Here is a 26,347-nt window from a genome sequence, read left to right as displayed (position 1 = left end):
AAGCCTGAGTACATACCAATAGAAGAACCACTTCTCCTCTCCTGCTCGCCCCCCCATCCCACCTGCCTCTCGTGGACAACTTGCTGTTGGTGGTGTGTCATTTCCATCAAAAGCCCACTTGATGGGCAAATAAAAATTGCAGACTTGTAGTGCGATCACCCTGCTGTGAGAAAACAACGATTTACAACACTTTGGAAATAAAATACTACATTCTTATATGTACTTGAACGAATATTCTTTAAAACACTGTAAAGCCTGAGTACATACCAATAGAAGAACAACTTATCCTCTTCCGCTCGCCCCCCCCCCCCCCCCCTCTCTCGTAAACAACTTGCTGCTGGTGGTGTGTCATTTCCACCAAAAGCCCACTTGATGGGCAAATATAAATTGCAGCCTTGTAGTGCGATCACCCTGCTGTGAGAAAACAACGATTTAATACACTTTGGAAATAAAATGCTATATTCTTATATGAACTTGAAAGAACATTCTTTCAAACACTATAAAGCCTGAGTACATACCAATAGAAGAACAACTTGTCCTCTCCTGCTCACCCCCCCATCCCACCCCCCTCTTGTGGACAACATGCTGCTGGTGGTGTGTCATTTGCACCAAAAGCCCACTTGATGGGCAAATAAAAATTGCAGACTTGTAGTGCGATCACACTGCTGTGAGAAAACAACGAGTTACTACACTTTGGAAATAAAATGCTACATTCTTATACGAACTTGAACGAACAATATTTAAAACACTGTAAAGCCTGAGTACATACTAATAGATGAACAACTTGTCCTCTTCCGCTCACCTCCCCATCCCCCCCCCCCCCCCTCATGTAAACAACATGCTGCTGGTGGTGTGTCATTTCCTCCAAAAGCCCACTTGATGGGCAAATAAAAATTGCAGCCTTGTAGTGCGATCACCCTGCTGTGAGAAAACAACGATTTTCTACACTTTGAAAATAAAATGCTACATTCTTATATGAACTTGAACGAACATTCTTTAAAACACTGTAAAGCCTGAGTACATACCAATAGAAGAACAACTTGTCCTCTCCGGCTCGCCCCCCCATCCCACACCCCTCCACCACCCTCTCGTAAACAACATGCTGCTGGTGTTGTGTCATTTCCACCAAAAGCCCACTTGATGGGCAAATAAAAATTGCAGCCTTGTAGTGCGATCACCCTGCTGTGAGAAAACAGAGATGTAGTACACCTTGGAAATAAAATGCTACATTCGTATATGAACTTGAACGAACATTCTTTAAAGCACTGTAAAGCCTGAGTACATACCAATAGAAGAACAACTTGTCCTCTCCTGCTCGCCCCCCCCTTCCCACCCCCCTCTCGTGGACAACATGCTGCTGGTGGTGTGTCATTTCCACCAAAAGCCCACTTGATAAGCAAATAAAAATTGCAGCCTTGTAGTGCCATCACCCTGCTGTGAGAAATCAAAGATGTACACTTTGGAATTAAAATGCTACATTCTTATATGAACTTGAAAGAACATTCTTTCAAACACTATAAAGCCTGAGTACATACCAATAGAAGAACAACTTGTCCTCTCCTGCTCGCCCCCCCATCTCACCCCCCTCTCGTGGACAACATGCTGCTGGTGGTGTGTCATTTCCACCAAAAGCCCACTTGATGGGCAAATAAAAATTCCAGCCTTGTTGTGCGATCAGCCTGCTGGGAGAAAACAAAGATTTACTACACTTCGGAAATAAAATGCTACATTCTTATATGAACTTGAAAGAACATTCTTTCAAACACTATAAAGGCTGAGTACATACCAATAGAAGAGCAACTTGTCCTCCTCCGCTCACCCACCCTTCCCACCCCCCCCCCCCCCCCTCGTAAAGAACATGCTGCTGGTGGTGTGTCATTTCCACCAAAAGCCCACTTGATGGGCAAATATAAATTGCAGCCTTGTAGTGCGATCACCCTGCTGTGAGAAAACAACAATTTAATACACTTTGGAAACAAAATGCTCCATTCTTATATGAACTTGAAAGAACATTCTTTCAAGCACTATAAAGGCTGAGTACATACCAATAGAAGAACAACTTGTCCTCTCCTGCTCGCCCCCCCATCCCACCCCCCTCTCGTGACAACATGCTGCTGGTGGTGTGTCATTTCCACCAAAAGCACACTTGATGGGCAAATAAAAATTGCAGCCCTGTAGTGCGATCACCATGCTGTGAGAAAACAACGATTTACTACGCTTTGGAAATAAAATGCTACATTCTTATATGAACTTGAACGAACATTCTTTAAAACACTGTAAAGCCTGAGTACATACCAATAGAAGAACAACTTGTCCTCTTCCGCTCGCCCCCCCACCCCACCCCCCCCCCCTTCCTCTCGTAAACAACATGCTGCTGGTGGTGTGTCATTTCCACCAAAAGCCCACTTGATGGGCAAATAAAAATTGCAGCCTTGTAGTGCGATCACCCTGCTGTGAGAAAACAAAGATTTACTACACTTTGGAAATAAAATACTACATTCTTATATGAACTTGACAGAACATTCTTTCAAACACTATAAAGCCTGAGTACATACCAATAAAAGAACAACTTGTCCTCTCCTGCTCGCCCCCCCATCCCACCCTCACTCTCGTCGACAACATGCTGCTAGTGGTGTGTCATTTCCACCAAAAGCCCACTTGATGGGCAAATAAAAATTGCAGCCTTGTAGTGCGATCACCCTGCTGTGAGAAAACAACGATTTACTACACTTTGGAAATAAAATGCTACATTCTTATTTGAACTTGAAAGAACATTCTTTCAAACACTATAAAGCCTGAGTACATACCAATAGAAGAACAACTTGTCCTCTCCTGCTCGCCCCCCCATCCCACCCCCCTCTCGTGGACAACATGCTGCTGGTGGTGTGTCATTTCCACCAAAAGCCCACTTGATGGGCAAATAAAAATTGCAGCCTTGTAGTGCGATCACCCTGCTGTGAGAAAACAAAGATTTACTACACTTTGGAAATAAAATGCTACATTCTTATATGAACTTGAAAGAACATTCCTTCAAACACTATAAAGCCTGAGTTCATACCAATAGAAGAACATCTTGTCCTCTCCTGCACGCCCCCCCATCCCACCCCCCTATCGTGGACAACATGCTGCTGGTGGTGTGTCATTTCCACCAAAAGCCCACTTGATGGGCAAATAAAAATTGCAGCTTGTTGTGCGATCACCCTGCTGTGAGGAAACAACGATTCACAACACTTTGGAAATTAAATGCTACATTCTTATATGGACTTGAACGAACATTCTTTCAAACACTATAAAGCCTGAGTACATACCAATAGAAAAACAACTAGTCCTCTCCTGCTCGCCCCTCCACCCCACCCCCCCCCCCCCCCCCTCTTGTAAACTACATGCTGCTGATGGTGTGTCATTTCCAGCAAAAGCCCACTTGATGGGCAAATAAAAATTGCAGCCCTGTAGTTGCGATCACCCTGCTATGAGAAAACAACGATTTAATACACTTTGGAAATAAAATGTTACATTCTTATATGAACTTGAACGAACATTCTTGAAAACACTGTAAAGCCTGAGTACATCCCAATAGAAGAACAACTTGTCCTCTTCCGCTCGCCCCCCCACCCCACCCCCCTCTCGTGGACAACATGCTGCTGGTGGTGTGTCATTTCCACCAAAAGCCCACTTGATGGGCAAATAAAAATTGCAGCTTGTTGTGCGATCACCCTGCTGTGAGGAAACAACGATTCACAACACTTTGGAAATTAAATGCTACATTCTTATATGAACTTAAAAGAACATTCTTTAAAACACTGTAAAGCCTGAGTACATACCAATAGAAGAACTAATTGTCCTCTTCCGCTCACCCCCCCATCCCACCGCCCCCCTCGTAAACAACATGCTGGTGGTGGTGTGTCATTTCCACCAAAAGCCCACTTGATGGGCAAATAAAAATTGCAGCCTTGTAGTGCGATCACCCTGCTGTGAGAAAACAACGATTTTCTACACTTTGGAAATAAAATACTACATTCTTATATGAACTTAAGCGAACATTCTTTAAACACTGTAAAGCCTGAGTACGTACCAATAGAAGAACAACTTGTCCTCATCCGCTCGCCCCCCCACCCCAACCCCCCCCCCCCCCCCCTCTCGTAAACAACTTGCTGCTGGTGGTGTGTCATTTCCACCAAAAGCCCACTTGATGGGCAAATGAAAATTGCAGCCTTGTAGTGCGATCACCCTGCTGTGAGAAAACAACGATTTACTACACTTTGGAAATTAAATGCTACATTCATAAATGAACTTGAACGAACATTCTTTAAAACACTGTAAAGCCTGAGTACATACCAATAGAAGAACAACTTGTCCTCATATGCTCACCCCCCCATCCCTCCCCCCCTCTCGTAAACAACATGCTGCTGGTGGTGTGTCATTTCCTCCAAAAGCCCACTTGATGGGCAAATAAAAATTGCATTCTTGTAGTGCGATCACACTGCTGTGAGAGAGCAACGATTTTCTACACTTTGAAAATAAAATGCAACATTCTTATATGAACTTGAACGAACATTCTTTAAAACACTGTAAAGTCTGAGTACATACCAATAGAAGAACAACTTGTTCTCTTCCGCTCGCCCCCCCATCCCAACCCCCCTCCCCCCTCTCGTAAACAACATGCTGCTGGTGGTGTGTCATTTCCAGCAAAAGCCCACTTGATGGGCAAATAAAAATTGCAGCCCTGTAGTTGCGATCACCCTGCTGTGAGAAAACAACGATTTAATACACTTTGGAAATAAAATGCTATATTCTTATATGAACTTGAACGAACATTCTTTAAAACACTGTAAAGCCTGAGTACATACCAATAGAAGAACAACTTGTCCTCTTCCGCTCGCCCCTCCACCCCCCCCCCCCCCTCTCGTAAACAACATGCTGCTGGTGGTGAGTCATTTCCAGCAAAAGCCCACTTGATGGGCAAATAAAAATTGCAGCCTTGTAGTGCGATCACCCTGCTGTGAGAAAACAACGATTTACTACACTTTGGAAATAAAATGCTACATTCTTATATGAACTTAAAAGAACATTCTTTAAAACACTCTAAAGCCTGAGTACATACCAATAGAAGAACTAATTGTCCTCTTCCGCTCACCCCCCCATCCCACCCCTCCCCCTCGTAAACAACATGCTGCTGGTCGTGTGTCATTTCCACCAAAAGCCCACTTGATGGGCAAATAAAAATTGCAGCCTTGTAGTGCGATCACCCTTCTGTGAGAAAACAACGATTTACTACACTTTGGAAATAAAATGCTACATTCTTATATGAACTTAAAAGAACATTCTTTAAAACACTGTAAAGCCTGAGTACATACCAATAGAAGAACTAATTGTCCTCTTCCGCTCACCCCCCATCCCACCCCCCCCCCCCTCGTAAACAACATGCTGCTGGTGGTGTGTCATTTCCACCAAAAGCCCACTTGATGGGCAAATAAAAATTGCAGCCTTGTAGTGCGATCACCCTGCTGTGAGAAAACAACGATTTACTACACTTTGGAAATAAAATACTACATTCTTATATGAACTTGAAAGAACATTCTTTCAAACACTATAAAGCCTGAGTACATACCAATAGAAGAACAACTTGTCCTCTCCTGCTCGCCCCCCCATCCCACCCCCCTCTCGTGGACAACATGCTGCTGGTGGTAAGTCATTTCCACCAAAAGCCCAATTGATGGGCAAATGAAAATTGCAGCCTTGTAGTGCGTTCACCCTGCTGTGAGAAAACAACGATTTACTACACTTTGGAAATAAAATGCTACATTCTTAAATGAACTTGAACGAACATTCTTTAAAACACTGTAAAGCCTGAGTACATACCAATAGAAGAACAACTTGTCCTCATATGCTCACCCCCCCATCCCTCCCCCCCTCTCGTAAACAACATGCTGCTGGTGGTGTGTCATTTCCTCCAAAAGCCCACTTGATGGGCAAATAAAAATTGCATCCTTGTAGTGCGATCACCCTGCTGTGAGAAAACAACAATTTACTACACTTTGGAAATAAAATGCTACATTCTTATATGAACGTAAAAGAACATTCTTTAAAACACTGTAAAGCCTGAGTACATACCAATAGAAGAACTAATTGTCCTCTTCCGCTCACCCCCTTATCCCCCCCCCCCCCCTCGTAAACAACATGCTGCTGGTGGTGTGTCCTTTCCACCAAAAGCCCACTTGATGGGCAAATAAAAATTGCAGCCTTGTAGTGCGATCACCCTGCTGTGAGAAAACAACGATTTACTACACTTTGGAAATAAAATACTACATTCTTATATGAACTTGAAAGAACATTCTTTCAAACACTATAAAGCCTGAGTACATACCAATAGAAGAACAACTTGTCCTCTTCCGCTCGCCCCCCCATCCCACCCCCCCCCCCCCTCTCGTAAACAACATGCTGCTGGTGGTGTGTCATTTCCAGCAAAAGCCCACTTGATGAGCAAATAAAAATTGCAGCCTTGTAGTGCGATCACCCTGCTGTGAGAAAACAAATATTTACCTCACTTTGTTAATAAAATGCTACATTCTTATATGAACTTGAAAGAACATTCTTCAAACACTATTAAACCTGAGTACATACCAATAGAAGAACAACTTGTCCTCTCCTGCTCGCCACCCCATCCCACCCCCCTCTCGTGGACAACATGCTGCTGATGGTGTGTCATTTCCACCAAAAGCCATTTGATGGGCAAATAAAAATTGCAGCCTTGTAGTGCGATCACCCTGCTGTGAGAAAACAACGATTTACTAAACTTTGAAAATAAAATGCTACTTTCTTATATGAACTTGAAAGAACATTCTTTAAAACACTGTAAAGCCTGAGTACATACCAATAGAAGAACAACTTGTCCTCATATGCTCACCCCCCCATCCCTCCCCCCCTCTCGTAAACAACATGCTGCTGGTGGTGTGTCATTTCCTCCAAAAGCCCACTTGATGGGCAAATAAAAATTGCAGCCTTGAAGTGCGATCACCATGCTGTGAGAAAACAAAGATTTACTACACTTTGGAAATAAAACACTACATTCTTATATGAACTTGAAAGAACATTCTTTCAAACACTATAAAGCCTGAGTACAAGAACAACTTGTCCTCTCCTGCTCACCCCCCCATCCCATCCCCCTCTCTTGGACAACATGCTGCTGGTGGTGTGTCATTTGCACCAAAAGCCCACTTGATGGGCAAATAAAAATTGCAGCCTTGTAGTGCGATCACCCTGCTGTGAGAAAACAACGATTTACTACACTTTGGAAATAAAATGCTACATTCTTATATGAACTTGAACAAACAATATTTAAAACACTGTAAAGCCTGAGTACATACCAATAGAAGAACAACTTGTCCTCTTCCGCTCACCTCCCCATCCTCCCCCCCCCCCCCTCGTAAACAACATGCTGCTGGTGGTGTGTCATTTCCTCAAAAGCCCACTTGATTTGCAAATAAAAATTGCAGCCTTGTAGTGCGATCACCGTGCTGTGAGAAAACAAAGATTTACTACACTTTGTAAATAAAATGCTACATTCTTATATGAACTTGAAAGAACATTCTTTCAAACACTATAAAGCCTGAGTACATACCAATAGAAGAACAACTTGTCCTCTCCTGCTCGCCCCCCCCCATCCCACCCCCCTCTCGTGGACAACATGCGGCTGGTGGTGTGTCATTTCCACCAAAAGCCCATTTGATGGGCAAATAAAAATTGCAGCCTTGTAGTGCGATCACCCTGCTGTGAGAAAACAAAGATTTACAACACTTTGGAAATAAAATGCTACATTCTTATATGAACTTGAAAGAACATTCTTTCAAACACTATAAAGCCTGAGTACATACCAATAGAAGAACAACTTGTCCTCTCCTGCTCGCCCCCCCTCCCACCCCCCTCTCGTGGACAACATGCTGCTGGTGGTGTGTCATTTCCACCAAAAGCCCACTTGATGGGCAAATAAAAATTGCAGCCTTGTAGTGCGATCACCCTGCTGTGAGAAAACAAAGATTTACTACACTTTGTAAATAAAATGCTACATCCTTATATGAACTTGAAAGAACATTCTTTCAAACACTATAAAGCATGAGTACATACCAATAGAAGAACAACTTGTCCTCTCCTGCTCGCCCCCCCATCCCACCCCCCTCTCGTAGACAACATGCGGCTGGTGGTGTGTCATTTCCACCAAAAGCCCATTTGATGGGCAAATAAAAATTGCAGCCTTATAGTGCGATCACCCTGCTGTGAGAAAACAAAGATTTACTACACTTTGGAAATAAAATGCTACATTCTTATATGAACTTGAAAGAACATTCTTTCAAACACTATAAAGCCTGAGTACATACCAATAGAAGAACAACTTGTCCTCTCCTGCTCGCCCCCCCTCCCACCCCCCTCTCGTGGACAACATGCTGCTGCTGGTGTGTCATTTCCACCAAAAGCCCACTTGATGGGCAAATAAAAATTGCAGCCTTGTAGTGCGATCACCCTGCTGTGAGAAAACAACGATTTACTACACTTTGGAAATAAAATGCTACATTCTTATATGAACTTGAACGAACATTCTTCAAAACGCTGTAAAGCCTGAGTATATACCAATAGAAGAACAACTTGTCCTCTTCCGCTTGCCCCCCCCCCCCCCCCTCTCGTAAACAACTTGCTGCTGGTGGTGTGTCATTTCCCCCAAAAGCCCACTTAATGGGCAAATAAAAATTGCAGCCTTGTAGTGCGATCACCCTGCTGTGAGAAAACAACGATTTACTACACTTTGGAAATAAAATGCTACATTCTTATATGAACTTGAACGGACATTCTTCAAAACGCTGTAAAGCCTGAGTACATATCAATAGAAGAACAATTTGTCCTCTTCCACACCCCCCCCCATCCCCCCCCCCCCTCTCGTAAACAACATGCTGCTGGTGGTGTGTCATTTCCACCAAAAGCCCACTTGATGGGCAAATAAAAATTGCAGCCTTGTAGTGGGATCACCCTGCTGTGCGAAAACAACGATTTACTACACTTTGGAAATAAAATGCTACATTCTTATATGAACTTGAACCAACATTCTTCAAAACGCTGTAAAGCCTGAGTACATACCAATAGAAGAACAACTTGTCCTCTTCCGCTCTCCCCCCCCCCCCCCCCCCCCTCTCGTAAACAACTTGCTGCTGGTGGTGTGTCATTTCCACCAAAAGCCCACTTAATGAGCAAATAAAAATTGCAGCCTTGTAGTGCGATCACCCTGCTGTGAGAAAACAACGATTTACTACACTTTGGAAATAAAATGCTACATTCTTATACGAACTTGAACAAACATTCTTTAAAACACTGTAAAGCCTGAGTCCATACCAATAGAAGAACAACTTGTCCCCTTCCGCTCAACCCCCCATCCCCAACCCTCTAGTAAACAACATGCTGCTGGTGGTGTGTCATTTCCACCAAAAGCCCACTTGATGGGCAAATAAAAATTGCAGCCTTGTAGTGCGATCACCCTGCTGTGAGAAAACAACGATTTACTACACTTTGGAAATAAAATGCTACATTCTTATATGAACTTGAACGAACAATATTTAAAACACTGTAAAGCCTGAGTACATACCAATAGAAGAACAACTTGTCCTCCTCCGCTCACCTCCCCATCCCCCCCCCCCCCCCCTCTCGTAAACAACATGCTGCTGGTGGTGTGTCATTTCCTCCAGAAGCCCACTTGATGGGCAAATAAAAATTGCAGCCTTGTAGTGCGATCACCCTGCTGTGAGAAAACAACGATTTTCTACACTTTGGAAATAAAGTGCTACATTCTTATATGAACTTGAACGAACAGTCTTTGAATCACTATAAAGCCTTAGTACATACCAATAGAAGAACAACTTGTCCTCTCCTGCTCACCTTCCCATCCCATCCCCCTCTCGTGGAAAACATGCTGCTGGTGGTGTGTCATTTCCACCAAAAGCCCACTTCATGGGCAAATAAAAATTGCAGCCTTGTAGTGCGATCACCCTGCTGTGAGAAAACAAAGATTTACTATACTTTGGAAATAAAATGCAACATTCTTATATGAACTTGAAAGAACATTCTTTCAAACACTATAAAGCCTCAGTACATACCAATAGAAGAACAACTTGTCCTCCCCTGCTCGCCCCCCCATCCCACCCCCTTCTCGTGGACAACATGCTGCTGGTGGTGTGACATTTCCACCAAAAGCCCACTTGATGGGCAAATAAAAATTGCAGCCTTGTAGTGCGATCACCCTGGTGTAAGAAAACAACGATTTACTACACTTTGGAAATAAAATGCTACATTCTTATATGAACTTGAAAGAACATTCTTTCAAACACTATAAAGCCTCAGTACATACCAATAGAAGAACAACTTGTCCTCTCCTGCTTGCCCCCCCATCCCACCCCCTTCTCGTGGACAACATGCTGCTGGTGGTGTGACATTTCCACCAAAAGCCCACTTGATGGGCAAATAAAAATTGCAGCCTTGTAGTGCGATCACCCTGCTGTGAGAAAACAAAGATTTACTACACTTTGGAAATAAAATGCTACATTCTTATATGAACTTGAAAAAACATTCTTTCAAACACTATAAAGCCTGAGTACATACCAATAGAAGAACAACTTCTCCTCTTCCGCTCGCCCCCCCATCCCACCCCACCGCACCCCCCCCTCTCGTAAACAACATGCTGCTGGTGGTGTGTCATTTCCACCAAAAGCCCACTTGATGTGCAAATAAAAATTCCAGCCTTGTAGTGCGATCACCCTGCTGTGAGAAAACAAAGATTTACTACACTTTGGAAATAAAATGCTACATTCTTATATGAACTTGAAAGAATATTCTTTCAAACACTATAAAGCCTGAGTACATACAGATAAAAGAACAACTTGTCCTCTCCTGCTCGCCCCCCCATCCCACCCCCCCTCTCGTGGACAACATGCTGATGGTGGTGTGTCATTTCCACCAAAAGCCCACTTGATGGGCAAATAAAAATTGCAGCCTTGTAGTGCGATCATCCTGCTGTGAGAAAACAATGATTTACTACACTTTGGAAATAAAATGCTACATTCTTCTATGAACTTGAACGAACATTCTTTAAAACACCGTAAAGCCTGAGTACATACCAATAAAAGAACAACTTGTCCTCTTCCGCTCACCCCCCCATCCCAACCCCCCCCCCCCCCCCGCTCTCGTAAACAACATGCTGGTGGTGGTGTGTCATTTCCACCAAAAGCCCACTTGATGGGCAAATAAAAATTGCAGCCTTGTAGTGCGATCACCCTGCTGTGATAAAACAACGATTTACTACACTTTGGAAATAAAATGCTACATTCTTATATGAACTTGAACCAACAATATTTAAAACACTGTAAAGCCTGAGTAAATACCAATAAAAGGACAACTTGTCCTGTTCCGCTCACCCCCGCCCCATCCCAACCCCCTCCCCTCTCGTAAACAACATGATGCTGGTGGTGTGTCATTTCCTCCAAAAGCCCACTTGATGGGCAAATAAAAATTGCAGCCTTGTAGTGCGATCACCCTGCTGTGAGAAAGCAACGATTTTCTACACTTTGAAAATAAAATGCTGCATTCTTATATGAACTTGAAAGAACATTCTTTCAAAAACTATAAAGCCTGAGTACATGCCAATAGAAGAACAACATGTCCACTCCTGCTCGCCCCCCCATCCCACCCCCCTCTCGTGGACAACATACTGCTGGTGGTGTGTCATTTCAACCAAAAGCCCACTTGATGGGCAAATAAAAATTGCAGCCTTGTAGTGCGATCACCCTGCTGTGAGAAAACAACGATTTAATACACTTTGGAAATAAAGTGCTACATTCTTATATGAACTTGAACGAACATTCTTTGAAACACTATAAAGCCTGAGTACATACCAATAGAAGAACAACTTGTCCTCTTCCGCTCGCCACCCCATCCCACCCCCCCGCACCCCCCCTCTCGTAAACAACATCCTGCTGGTGGTGTGTCATTTCCACCAAAAGCCCACTTGATGGGCAAATAAAAATTCCAGCCTTGTAGTGCGATCACCCTGCTGTGAGAAAACAAAGATTTACTACACTTTGGAAATAAAATGCTACATTCTTATATGAACTTGAAAGAACATTCTTTCAAACACTATAAAGCCTGAGTACATACCAATAAAAGAACAACTTGTCCTCTCCTGCTTGCCCCCCCATCCCACCGCCCCTCTCGTGGACAACATGCTGCCGGTGGTGTGTCATTTCCACCAAAAGCCCACTTCATGGGCAAATAAAAATTGCGGCCTTGTAGTGCGATCACCCTGCTGTGAGAAATCAATTATTTACTACACTTTGGAAATAAAATGCTACATTCTTATATGAACTTGAACGAACATTCTTTAAAACACCGTAAAGCCTGAGTACATACCAATAAAAGAACAACTTGTCCTCTTCCGCTCACCCCCCCATCCCAACACCCCCCACCCCTCTCTCGTAAACAACATGCTGCTGGTGGTGTGTCATTTCCACCAAAAGCCCACTTGATGGGCAAATAGAAATTGCAGCCTTGTAGTGCGATCACCCTGCTGTGAGAAAACAACGATTTACTACACTTTGGAAATAAAATGCTACATTCTTATATGAACTTGAAAGAACATTCTTTCAAACACTATAAAGCCTGAGTACATACCAATAGAAGAACAACTTGTCCTCTCCTGCTCGCCCCCCCATCCCACCCCCCTCTCGTGACAACATGCTGCTGGTGGTGTGTCATTTCCATCAAAACCCCACTTGATGGGCAATTAAAAATTGCAGCCCTGTAGTGCGATCACCCTGCTGTGAGAAAACAACGATTTACTACACTTTGGAAATAAAATGCTACATTCTTATATGAACTTGAAAGAACATTCTTTTAAACACTGTAAAGCCTGAGTACATACCAATAGAACAACAACTTGTCCTCTTCCGCTCGCCCCCCCCCCCCCCCCCCCCCGCACCCACCCCTCCCTACTCGTAAACAACATGCTGCTGGTGGTGTGTCATTTCCACCAAAAGCCCACTTGATGGGCAAATAAAAATTGCAGCCTTGTAGTGCGATCACCCTGCTGTGAGTAAACGATTTACAACACTTTGGAAATAAAATGCTACATACTTATATGAACTTGAACGAACATTATTTAAAACACCGTAAAGCCTGAGTACATACCAATAAAAGAACAACTTGTCCTCTTCCGCTCACCCCCACATCCCAACCCCCCCCCTCTCGTAAACAATATGCTGCTGGTGGTGTGTCATTTCCACCAAAAGCCCACTTGATGGGCAAATAAAAATTGCAGTCCTGTAGAGCGATCACCCTGCTGTGAGAAAACAACGATTTACTACACTTTGGAAATAAAACGCTACATTCTTTTATGAACTTGAACGAACATTCTTTAAAACACTGTAAAGCCTGAGTACATACCAATAGAAGAACAACTTGTCCTCTTCCGCTCGCCCACCCAAACCCACCCCCCTCTCGTGGACAACATGCTCCTGGTGGTGTGTCATTTCCACTGAAAGCCCACTTGATGGGCAAATAAAAATTGGAGCCTTGTAGTGCGATCACCCTGCTGTGAGAAAACAACGATTTACTACACTTTGGAAATAAAATGCTACATTCTTATATGAACTTGAAAGAACATTCTTTAAAACACTGTAAACCCTGAGTACATACCAATAGAAGAACAACTTGTCCTCTTCCGCTCACCCCCCCATCCCACCCCCCACCCCTCTCGTAAACAACATGCTGCTGGTGGTGTGTCATTTCCACCAAAAGCCCACTTGAAGGGCAAATAAAAATTGCAGCCTTGTAGTGCGATCACCCTGCTGTGAGAAAACAACGATTTAATACACTTTGGAAATAAAGTGCTACATTCTTATATGAACTTGAACGAACATTCTTTGAAACACTATAAAGGCTGAGTACATACCAATAGAAGAACAACTTGTCCTTTCCTGCTAGCCCCCCCATCCCACCCCCCTCTCGTGACAACATGCTGCTGGCTGTGTGTCATCTCCACCAAAAGTCCACTTGATAGGCAAATAAAAATTGCAGCCCTGTAGAGCGATCACCCTGCTGTGAGAAAACAACGATTTACTACACTTTGGAAATAAAATGCTACATTCTTTTATGAACTTGAACGAACATTCTTTAAAACACTGTAAATCCTGAGTACATACCAATAGAAGAACAACTTGTCCTCTTCCGCTCGCCCCCCCACCCCACCCCACCCCTCTCTCGTAAACAACATGCTGCTGGTGGTGTGTCATTTCCAGCAAAAGCCCACTTGATGGGCAAATAAAAATTGCAGCCTTGTAGTGCGATCACACTGCTGTGAGAAAACAACGATTTAATACACTTTGGAAATAAAGTGCTACTTTCTTATATGAACTTGAACGAACATTCTTTGAAACACTATAAAGCCTTAGTACATACCAATAAAAGAACAACTTGTCCTCTTCCGCACGCCCACCCCTCCCACCCCCCTCTCGTGGACAACATGCTACTGGTGGTGTGTCATTCCCACCGAAAGCCCAATTTGATGGGCAAATAAAAATTGCAGCCTTGTAGTGCGATCACCCTGCTGTGAGAAAACAAAGGTTTACTACACTTTGGAAATAAAATGCTACATTCTTATATGAACTTGAAAGAACATTCTTTCAAACACTATAAAGGCTGAGTACATACCAATAGAAGAACAACTTGTCCTCTCCTGCTCGCCTCCCCCATCTCACCCCCCTCTCGTGACAACATGCTGCTGGTGGTGTGTCATCTCCACCACAAGCCCACTTGATGGGCAAATAAAAATTGCAGCCCTGTAGTGCGATCACCCTGCTGTGAGAAAACAACGATTTACTACACTTTGGGAATAAAATGCTACATTCTTATATGAACTTGAACGAATATTCTTTAAAACACTGTAAAGCCTAAGTACATACCAATAGAAGAACAACTTGTCCTCTTCCGCTCGCCCCCCCACTCCACCCCCCCCCCCCTCTCGTAAACAACTTGCTGCTGCTGGTATGTCATTTCCACCAAAAGCCCACTTGATGGGCAAATAAAAATTGCAACTTTGTAGTGCGATCACCCTGCTGTGAGAAAACAAAGATTTACTACACTTTGGAAATAAAATGCTACATTCTTATATGAACTTGAAAGAACATTCTTTCAAACACTATAAAGCCTGAGTACATACCAATAGAAGAACAACTTGTCCTCTCCTGCTCGCCCCCCCATCCCACCCCCCTCTCGAGGACAACGTGCTGCTGGTGGTGTGTCATTTCCACCAAAAGCCCACTTGATGGGCAAATAAAAATTGCAGCCTTGTAGTGCGATCACCCTGCTGTGAGAAAACAAAGATTTACTACACTTTGGAAATAAAATGCTACATTCTTATATGAACTTGAACGAACATTCTTTAAAACACTGTAAAGCCTGAGTACATACCAATAGAAGAACAACTTGTCCTCTTCCGCTCACCCCCCCATCCCACCGCCCCCCCTCTCGTAAACAACATGCTGCTGGTTATGTGTCATTTCCACCAAAAGCCCACTTGATGGGCAAATAAAAATTGCAGCCTTGTAGTGGGATCACCCTGCTGTGAGAAAACAATGATTTACTACACTTTGGAAATAAAATACTACATTCTTATATGAACTTGAACGAACATTCTTTAAAACACTGAAATGCCTGAGTACATACCAATAGAAGAACAACTTGTCCTCTTCCGCTCGCCCCCACACCCCACCCCTCCACCCCCCTCTCGTAAACAACTTGCTGCTGGTGGTGTGTCATTTCCACCAAAAGCCCACTTGATGGGCAAATAAAAATTGCAGCCTTGTAGTGCGATCACCCTGCTGTGAGAAAACAACGATTTACTACACTTTGGAAATAAAATGCTACATTCTTATATGAACTTGAACGAACATTCTTTAAAGCACTGTAAAGCCTGAGTACATACCAATAGAAGAACAACTTGTCCTCTTCCACTAACCCCCCCATCACCCCCCCCTCTCGTAAACAACATGCTGCTGGTGGTGTGTCATTTCCTCCAAAAGCCCACTTGATGGGCAAATAAAAATTGCCGCCCTGTAGTGCGGTCACCCGGCTGTGAGAAAACAACGATTTACTACACTTTGGAAATAAAATGCTACATTCTTATATGAACTTGAACGAACAATCTTTAAAACACTGTAAAGCCTGAGTACATACCAATAGAAGAACAACTTGTCCTCTTCCGCTCGCCCCCCCCCCCCCCCCCCCCCCCCGCCCTTTCGTAAACAACTTGCTGCTGGTGGTGTGTCATTTCCACCAAAAGCCCACTTGATGTGCAAATAAAAATTGCAGCCCTGTAGTGCGATCACCCTGCTGTGAGAAAACAACGATTTACTACACTTTGGAAATAAAATGCTACGTTTCTTATGTGAACTTGAGCGAACATTCTTTAAAACACTGTAAAGCCTGAGTACATACCAATAGAAGAACAACTTGTCCTCTCCTGCTCGCCCCCTCATCCCACCCCCCTCTCGTGGACAACATGCTGCTTGTGGTGTGTCATTTCCACCAAAAGCCCACTTGATGGGCAAATAAAAATTGCAGCCTTGTAGTGCGATCACCCTGTTGTGAGAAAACAATGACTTACTACACTTTGGAAATTAAATACTACATTCTTAAATGAACTTGAACGAACATTCTTTAAAACACTGTAAAGCCAGAGTACATACCAATAGAAGAACAACTTGTCCTCTTCCGCTCGCCCCCCACCCCACCCCCCCCCCCATCCGCCACTCGTAAACAACTTGCTGCTGGTGGTGTGTGATTTCCACCAAAAGCCCCCTTGATGGGCAAATAAAAATTGCAGCCTTGTAGTGCGATCACCCTGCTGTGTGAAAACAAAGATTTACTACACTTTGGAAATAAAATGCTACATTCTTACATGAACTTGAAAGAACATTCTTTCAAACACTGTAAAGCCTTAGTACATACCAATAGAAGAACAACTTGTCCTCTTCCGCTCGCCCCCCCATTTCACCCCCCTCTCGTGGACAACATGCTGCTGGTGGTGTGTTATTTCCACCAAAAGCCCACTTGATGGGCAAATAAAAATTGCAGCCTTGTAGTGCGATCACCCTGTTGTGAGAAAACAATGATTTACTACAGTTTGGAAATAAAATGCTACATTCTCATATGAACTTGAACGAACATTCTCTAAAACACTGTAAAGCCTGAGTACATACCAATAGAAGAACAACTTGTCCTCTTCCGCTCACCCCCCCATCCCCCCCCCCCTCTCGTAAACAACATGCTGCTGGTGGTGTGTCATTTCCTCCAAAAGCCCACTTGATGGGCAAATAAAAATTGCAGCCTTGTAGTGCGATCACCCTGCTGTGAGAAAACAACGATTTACTACACTTTGGAAATAAAATGCTACATTCTTATATGAACTTGAACGAACATTCCTTAAAACACTGTAAAGCCTGAGTACATACCAATAGAAGAACAACTTGTCCTCTTCCGTCGCCCCCACATCCCACCCCTCCCCCCACCGCCTCTCTCGTAAACAACGTGCTGCTGGTGGTGTGTCATTTCTACCAAAAGCCCACTTGATGGGCAAATAAAAATTGCAGCCTTGTTGTGCGATCACCCTGCTGTGAGAAAACAACTATTTAATACACTTTGCAAATAAAGTGCTACATTCTTATATGAACATGAACGAACATTCTTTGAAACACTATAAAGCCTTAGTACATACCAATAGAAGAACAACTTGTCCTCATCCGCTCGCCCACCCATCCCACCCCCCTCTCGTGGACAACATGCTGCTGGTTGTGTGTCATTTTGAGCAAAAGCCCACTTGATGGGCAAATAAAAATTGCAGCCTTGTAGTGCGATCACCCTGCTGTGAGAAAACAAAGATTTACTACACTTTGGAAATAAAATGCTACATTCTTATATGAACTTGAAAGAACATTCTTTCAAACACTATAAAGGCTGAGTACATACCAATAGAAGAACAACTTGTCCTCTCCTGCTCGCCCCCCCATCCCACCTCCCCTCTCGTGACAACATGCTGCTGGTGGTTTGTCATCTCCACCAAAAGCCCACTTGATGGGCAAATAAAAATTGCAGCCCTGTAGTGCGATCACCCTGCTGTGAGAAAACAACGATTTACTACACTTTGGAAATAAGATGCTACATTCTTATATGAACTTGATCGAACATTCGTTAAAACTGTAAAGCCTGAGTACATACCAATAGAAGAACAACTTGTCCTCTTCCGCTCGCCCCCCCCCCCCCCCCCCCACCCACCTACCACACTCGTAAACAACATGCTGCTGATGGTGTGTCATTTCCAGCAAAAGCCCACTTGATGGGCATATAAAAATTGCAGCCTTGAAGTGCGATCAACCTGCTGTGCGAAAACAAAGATTTACTACACTTTGGAAATAAAATGCTACGTTCTTATATGAACTTGAACGAACATTCTTTGAAACACTATAAAGGCTGAGTACATACCAATAGAAGAACAACTTGTCCTTTCCTGCTAGCCCCCCAATCCCACCCCCCTCTCGTGACAACATGCTGCTGGTGGTGTGTCATCTCCACCAAAAGCCCACTTGATAGGCAAATAGAAATTGCAGCCCTGTAGAGCGATCACCCTGCTGTGAGAAATCAACGATTTACTACACTTTGGAAATAAAATGCTACATTCTTTTATGAACTTGAACGAACATTCTTTAAAACACTATAAAGCCTGGGTACATACCAATAGAAGAACAACTTGTCCTCTTCCGCTCGCCCCCCCACCCCACCCCACCCCCCTCTCGTAAACAACATGCTGCTGGTGGTGTGTAATTTCCAGCAAAAGCCCACTTGATGGGCAAATAAAAATTGCAGACTTGTAGTGCGATCACCCTGCTGTGAGAAAACAAAGATTTACTACACTTTGGAAATAAAATGCTACATTCTTATATGAACTTGAAAGGACATTCTCTCAAACACTATAAAGCCTGAGTACATACCAATAAAAAAACAACTTGTCCTCTCCTGCTCGCCCCACCATCCCACCCCCCCTCTCGTGGACAACATGCTGCTGGTGGTGTGTCATTTTCCCCAAAAGCCCACTTGATGGGCAAATTATTATTGCAGCCTTGTAGTGCGATCACCCTGCTGTGAGAAATCAATGATTTACTACACTTTGGAAATAAATTGCTACATTCTTATATGAACTTGAACGAACATTATTTAAAACACCGTAAAGCCTGAGTACTTACCAATAAAAGAACAACTTGCCCTCTTCCGCTCATCCCCCCATCCCAACCCCCCCTCCCCCCCCCCCCCCCTCTCGTAAACAACATGCTGCTGGTGGTGTGTCATTTCCACCAAAAGCCCACTTGATGGGCAAATAAAAATTGCAGCCTTGTAGTGCGATCACCCTGCTGTGAGAAAACAATGATTTACTACACTTTGGAAATAAAATGCTACATTCTTATATGAACTTGAACGAACATTCTTTGAAACACTATAAAGCCTTAGTACATACCAATAAAAGAACAACTTGTCCTCTTCCGCTCGCCCACCCTTCCCACCCCCCTCTCGTGGACAACATGCTGGTGGTGTGTCATTCCCACCGAAAGCCCATTTTGTTGGGCAAATAAAAATTGCAGCCTTGTAGTGCGATCACCCTGCTGTGAGAAAACAAAGATTTACTACACTTTGGAAATAAAATGCTACATTCTTATATGAACTTGAAAGAACATTCTTTCAAACACTATAAAGCCTGAGTACATACCAATAGAAGAACAACTTGTCCTCTCCTGCTCGCCTCCCCCATCTCACCCCCCTCTCGTGACAACATGCTGCTGGTGGTGTGTCATCTCCACCACAAGCCCTCTTGATGGGCAAATAAAAATTGCAGCCCTTTAGTGTGATCACCCTGCTGTGAGAAAACAACGATTTACTACACTTTGAAAATAAAATGCTACATTCTTATATGAACTTAAACGAACATTCGTTAAAACACTGTAAAGCCTGAGTACATACCAATAGAAGAACAACTTGTCCTCTTTCGCTTGGCCCCCCCCCCCCTCTCGTAAACAACATGCTGCTGATGGTGTGTCATTTCCAGCAAAAGCCAACTTGATGGGCAAATAAAAATTGCAGCCTTGTAGTGCGATCACCCTGCTGTGAGAAAACAAAGATTTAATACACCTTGGAAATAAAATGCTACATTCTTATATGAACTTGAAAGAACATTCTTTCAAACACTATAAAGCCTGAGTACATAATAATAGAAGAACAACTTGTCCTCTCCTTCTCGCCCGCCCAACCCACCCCACTCTCGTGGACAACATGCTGCTGGTGGTGTGTCATTTCCACCAAAAGCCCACTTGATGGGCAAATAAAAATTGCAGCCTTGTAGTGCGATCACACTGCTGTGAGAAAACAACGATTTACTACACTTTGGAAATAAAATGCTACATTCTTATATGAACTTGAAAGAACATTCTTTAAAACACTGTAAAGCCTGAGTACATACCAATAGAAGGACAACTTGTCCTCTTCCGCTCACCCCCCCATCCCACCACCCCCCCCCCCCCCTCTCGTAAACAACATGCTGCTGGTGGTGTGTCATTTCCACCAAAAGCCCACTTGATGGGCAAATAAAAATTGCAGCCTTATAGTGCGATCACCCTGCTGTGAGAAAACAACGATTTACTACACTTTGGAAATAAAATGCTACATTCTTATATGAACTTGAACGAATATTCTTTAAAACACTGTAAAGCCTAAGTACATACCAATAGAAGAACAACTTGTCCTCTTCCGCTCGCCCCCCCACCCCACCCCCACCCACTCTCGTAAACAACCTGCTGCTGGTGGTATGTCATTTCCACCAAAAGCCCACTTGATGGGCAAATAAAAATTGCAACTTTGTAGTGCGATCACCCTGCTGTGAGAAAACAAAGATTTACTACACTTTGGAAATAAAATGCTACATTCTTATATGAACTTGAAAGAACATTCTTTCAAACACTATAAAGCCTGAGTACATACCAATAGAAGAACAACTTGTCCTCTCCTGCTCGCCCCCCCATCCCACCCCCCTCTCGAGGACAACGTGCTGCTGGTGGTGTGTCATTTGCACCAAAAGCCCACTTGATGGGCAAATAAAAGTTGCAGCCTTGTAGTGCGATCACCCTGCTGTGAGAAAACAATGATTTACTACACTTTGGAAATAAAATGCTACATTCTTATACGAACTTGAACAAACATTCTTTAAAACACTGTAAAGCCTGAGTACATACCAATCGAAGAACAACTTGTCCTCTTCCGCTAACCCCCCCATCCCACCCCCCTCCCCCCCCCTCGTAAACAACATGCTGCTGGTGGTGTGTCATTTCCAGCAAAAGCCCACTTGATGGGCAAATAAAAATTGCAGCCTTGTAGTGCGATCACCCTGCTGTGAGAAAACAAAGATTTAATACACCTTGGAAATAAAATGCTACATTCTTATATGAACTTGAAAGAACATTCTTTCAAACACTATAAAGCCTGAGTACATAATAATAGAAGAACAACTTGTCCTCTCCTTCTCGCCTGCCCAACCCACCCCACTCTCGTGGACAACATGCTGCTGGTGGTGGGTCATTTCCACCAAAAGCCCACTTGATGGGCAAATAAATATTGCAGCCTTGTAGTGCGATCACACTGCTGTGAGAAAACAACGATTTACTACACTTTGGAAATAAAATGCTACATTCTTATATGAACTTGAAAGAACATTCTTTAAAACACTGTAAAGCCTGAGTACATACCAATAGAAGGACAACTTGTCCTCTTCCGCTCACCCCCCCATCCCACCACCCCCCCCCCCCCCCCCCTCTCGTAAACAACATGCTGCTGGTGGTGTGTCATTTCCACCAAAAGCCCACTTGATGGGCAAATAAAAATTGCAGCCTTATAGTGCGATCACCCTGCTGTGAGAAAACAACGATTTACTACACTTTGGAAATAAAATGCTACATTCTTATATGAACTTGAACGAATATTCTTTAAAACAGTGTAAAGCCTACGTACATACCAATAGAAGAACAACTTGTCCTCTTCCGCTCGCCCCCCCACCCCACCCCCACCCACTCTCGTAAACAACCTGCTGCTGGTGGTATGTCATTTCCACCAAAAGCCCACTTGCGGGCAAATAAAAATTGCAACTTTGTAGTGCGATCACCCTGCTGTGAGAAAACAAAGATTTACTACACTTTGGAAATAAAATGCTACATTCTTATATGAACTTGAAAGAACATTCTTTCAAACACTATAAAGCCTGAGTACATACCAATAGAAGAACAACTTGTCCTCTCCTGCTCGCCCCCCCATCCCACCCCCCTCTCGAGGACAACGTGCTGCTGGTGGTGTGTCATTTGCACCAAAAGCCCACTTGATGGGCAAATAAAAGTTGCAGCCTTGTAGTGCGATCAACCTGCTGTGAGAAAACAATGATTTACTACACTTTGGAAATAAAATGCTACATTCTTATACGAACTTGAACAAACATTCTTTAAAACACTGTAAAGCCTGAGCACATACCAATAGAAGAACAACTTGTCCTCTTCCGCTAACCCCCCCATCCAACCCCCCTCCCCCCCCCCTCGTAAACAACATGCTGCTGGTGGTGTGTCATTTCCACCAAAAGCCCACTTGATGGGCAAATAAAAATTGCAGCCTTGTAGTGCGATCACCCTGCTGTGAGAAAACAAAGATTTACTACACTTTGGAAATAAAATGCTACATTCTTATATGAACTTGAACGAACATTCTTTAAAACACTGTAAAGCCTGGGTACATACCAATAGAAGAACAACTACTCCTCTTCCGCTCACCCCCCCATCCCACCCCCCCCCTCTCGTAAACAACATGCTGCTGGTGGTGTGTCATTTCCACCAAAAGCCCACTTGATGGGCAAATAAAAATTGCAGCCTTGTAGTGGGATCACCCTGCTGTGAGAAAACAACGATTTACTACACTTTTGAAATAAAATACTACATTCTTATATGAAATTGAACGAACATTCTTTAAAACACTGAAAAGCCTGAGTACATACCAATAGAAGAACAACTTGTCATCTTCCGCTCGCCCCCACACCCCACCCCCCCCCCCCCCCTCTCGTAAACAACTTGCTGCTGGTGGTGTGTCATTTCCACCAAAAGCCCACTTGATGGGCATATAAAAATGGCAGCCTTGTAGTGCGATCACCCTGCTGTGAGAATACAACGATTTACTACACTTTGGAAATAAAATGCTACATTCTTATATGAACTTGAACGAACATTCTTTAAAACACTGTAAAGCCAGAGTTCATACCAATAGAAGATCAACTTGTCCTCTTCCACTAACCCCCCCATCCCCCCCCCCCCTCTCGTAAACAACATGCTGCTGGTGGTGTGTCATTTCCACCAAAAGCCCACTTGATGGGCAAATAAAAATTGCAGCCTTGTAGTGGGATCACCCTGCTGTGAGAAAACAACGATTTACTACACTTTGGAAATAAAATACTACATTCTTATATGAACTTGAACGAACATTCTTTAAAACACTGTAAAGCCTGAGTACATACCAATAGAAGAACACCTTGTCCTCTTCCGCTCGCCCCCCCATCCCCCCCCCCCCTCTCGTAAACAACTTGCTGCTGGTGGTGTGTCATTTCCACCAAAAGCCCACTTGATGTGCAAATAAAAATTGCAGCCCTGTAGTGCGATCACCCTGCTGTGAGAAAACAACGATTTAATACACTTTGGAAATAAAATGCTACATTCTTATGTGAACTTGAGCGAACATTCTTTAAAACACTGTAAAGCCTGAGTACATACCAATAGAAGAACAACTTGTCCTCTCGTGCTCGCCCCCCCATCCCACCCCCCTCTCGTGGACAACATGCTGCTGGTGGTGTGTCATTTCCACCAAAAGCCCACTTGATGGGCAAATAAAAATTGCAGCCTTGTAGTGCGATCACCCTGCTGTGAGAAAACAACGATTTACTCCACTTTGGAAATAAAATGCTACATTCTTATATGAACTTGAAAGAACATTCTTTAAAACACTGTAAAGCCTGAGTACATACCAATACAAGAACAACTTGTCCTCTTCCGCTCACCCCCCCATCCCACCCCCCGCCCCCTCTCGTAAACAACATGCTGCTGGTGGTGTGTCATTTCCACCAAAAGCCCACTTAATGGGCAAATAAAAATTGCAGGCTTGTAGTGCGATCACCCTGCTGTGAGAAAACAATGATTTACTACACTTTGGAAATAAAATACTACATTCTTATATGAACTTGAACGAACATTCTTTAAAACACTGTATAGCCTGAGTACATACCAATAGAAGAACAACTTGTCCTCTCCTGCTCGCCCCCCCATTTCACCCCCCTCTCGTGGACAACATGCTGCTGGTGGTGTGTCATTTGCACCAAAAGCCCACTTGATGGGCAAATAAAAATTGCAGCCTTGTAGTGCAATCACCCTGCTGTAAGAAAACAACGATTTACTACACTTTGGAAATAAAATGCTACATTCTTATACGAACTTGAACAAACATTCTTAAAAACACTGTAAAGCCTGAGTACATACCAATAGATGAACAACTTGTCCTCTTTCGCTCACCCCCCCCATCCCACCCCCCCCCCCCCTTCTCGTAAACAACATGCTGCTGGTGGTGTGTCATTTCCACGAAAAGCACAGTTGAAGGGCAAATAAAATTTGCAGCCTAGTAGTGCGATCACCCTGCTGTGAGAAAACAACAATTCACTACACCTTGGAAATAAAATGCTACATTCTCATATGAACTTCAACGAACATTCTTTAAAACACTTTAAAGCCTGAGTACATACCAATAGAAGAACAACTTGTCCTCTTCCGCTCACCCCCCCATCCCCCCCCCCCCCCCCCCCCCCCACTCGTAAACAACATGCTGCTGGTGGTGTGTCATTTCCTCCAAAAGCCCACTTGATGGGCAAATAAAAATTGCAGCCTTGTACTGCGATCACCCTGCTGTGAGAAAACAACGATTTACTACACTTTGGAAATAAAATGCTACATTCTTATGTGAACTTGAACGAACATTCCTGAAAACACCGTAAGGCCTCAGTACATACCAATAGAAGAACAACTTGTCCTCTTCCGCTCACCCCCCCCCCATCCCACCCCCCCCCCCCCTCTCGTAAACAACATGCTGCTTGTGGTGTGTCATTTCCAACAAAAGCCCACTTGATGGGCAAATAAAAATTGCAGCCTTGTAGTGCGATCACCCTGCTGTGGGAAAACAAAGATTTACTACACTTTGGAAATAAAATGCTATATTCTTATATGAACATGAAAGAACATTCTTTCAAACACTATAAAGCCTGAGTACATACCAATAGAAGAACAACTTGTCCTCTTCCGCTCGCCCCCCCATCCCACGCCCCCCCCCAACCCCCCTCTCGTAAACAAGATGCTGCTGGTGGTGTTTCATTTCCACCAAAAGCCCACTTGATGGGCAAATAAAATTTCCAGCCTTGTAGTGCGATCACACTGCAGTGAGAAAACAAATATTTACTACACTTTGGAAATAAAATGCTACATTCTTATATGAACTTAAAAGAACATTCTTTCAAACACAATAAAGCCTGAGTACATACCAATAAAAGAACAACTTGTCCTCTCCTGCTCGCCCCCCCATCCCACCCCCCCTCTCGTGGACAACATACTGCTGGTGGTGTGTCATTTCCACGAAAAGCCCACTTGATGGGCAAATAAAAATTGCAGCCCTGTAGTGCGATCACCCTGCTGTGAGAAAACAACGATTTACTACACTTTGGAAATAAAATGCTACATTCTTATATGAACTTGAACGAACATTCTTTAAAACACTGTAAAGCCTGAGTTCATACCAATAGAAGAACAACTTGTCCTCTTACGCTTACCCCCCCCCCCCTCCCCTCTCATAAACAACATGCTGCTGGTGGTGTGTCATTTCCTCCAAAAGCCAACTTGATGGGCAAATAAAAATTGCAGCCTTGTAGTGCGATCACCCTGCTGTGAGAAAACAAAGATTTACTACACTTTGGAAATAAAATGCTACATTCTTATATGAACTTGAAAGAACATTCTTTCAAACACTATAAAGCCTGAGTACATACCAATAGATGAACAACTTGTCCTCTCCTGCACGTCCACCCTTCCCACCCCCCCTCTCGTGGACAACATACTGCAGGTGGTGTGTCATTTCCACCAAAAGCCCACTTGATGGGCAAATAAAA

The sequence above is a fragment of the Schistocerca serialis genome, chromosome 12 (genome assembly GCF_023864345.2).
Source record: "Schistocerca serialis cubense isolate TAMUIC-IGC-003099 chromosome 12, iqSchSeri2.2, whole genome shotgun sequence".
Lineage (NCBI taxonomy): Eukaryota > Metazoa > Arthropoda > Insecta > Orthoptera > Acrididae > Schistocerca > Schistocerca serialis.
This window is presented reverse-complemented; position numbering follows the sequence as displayed.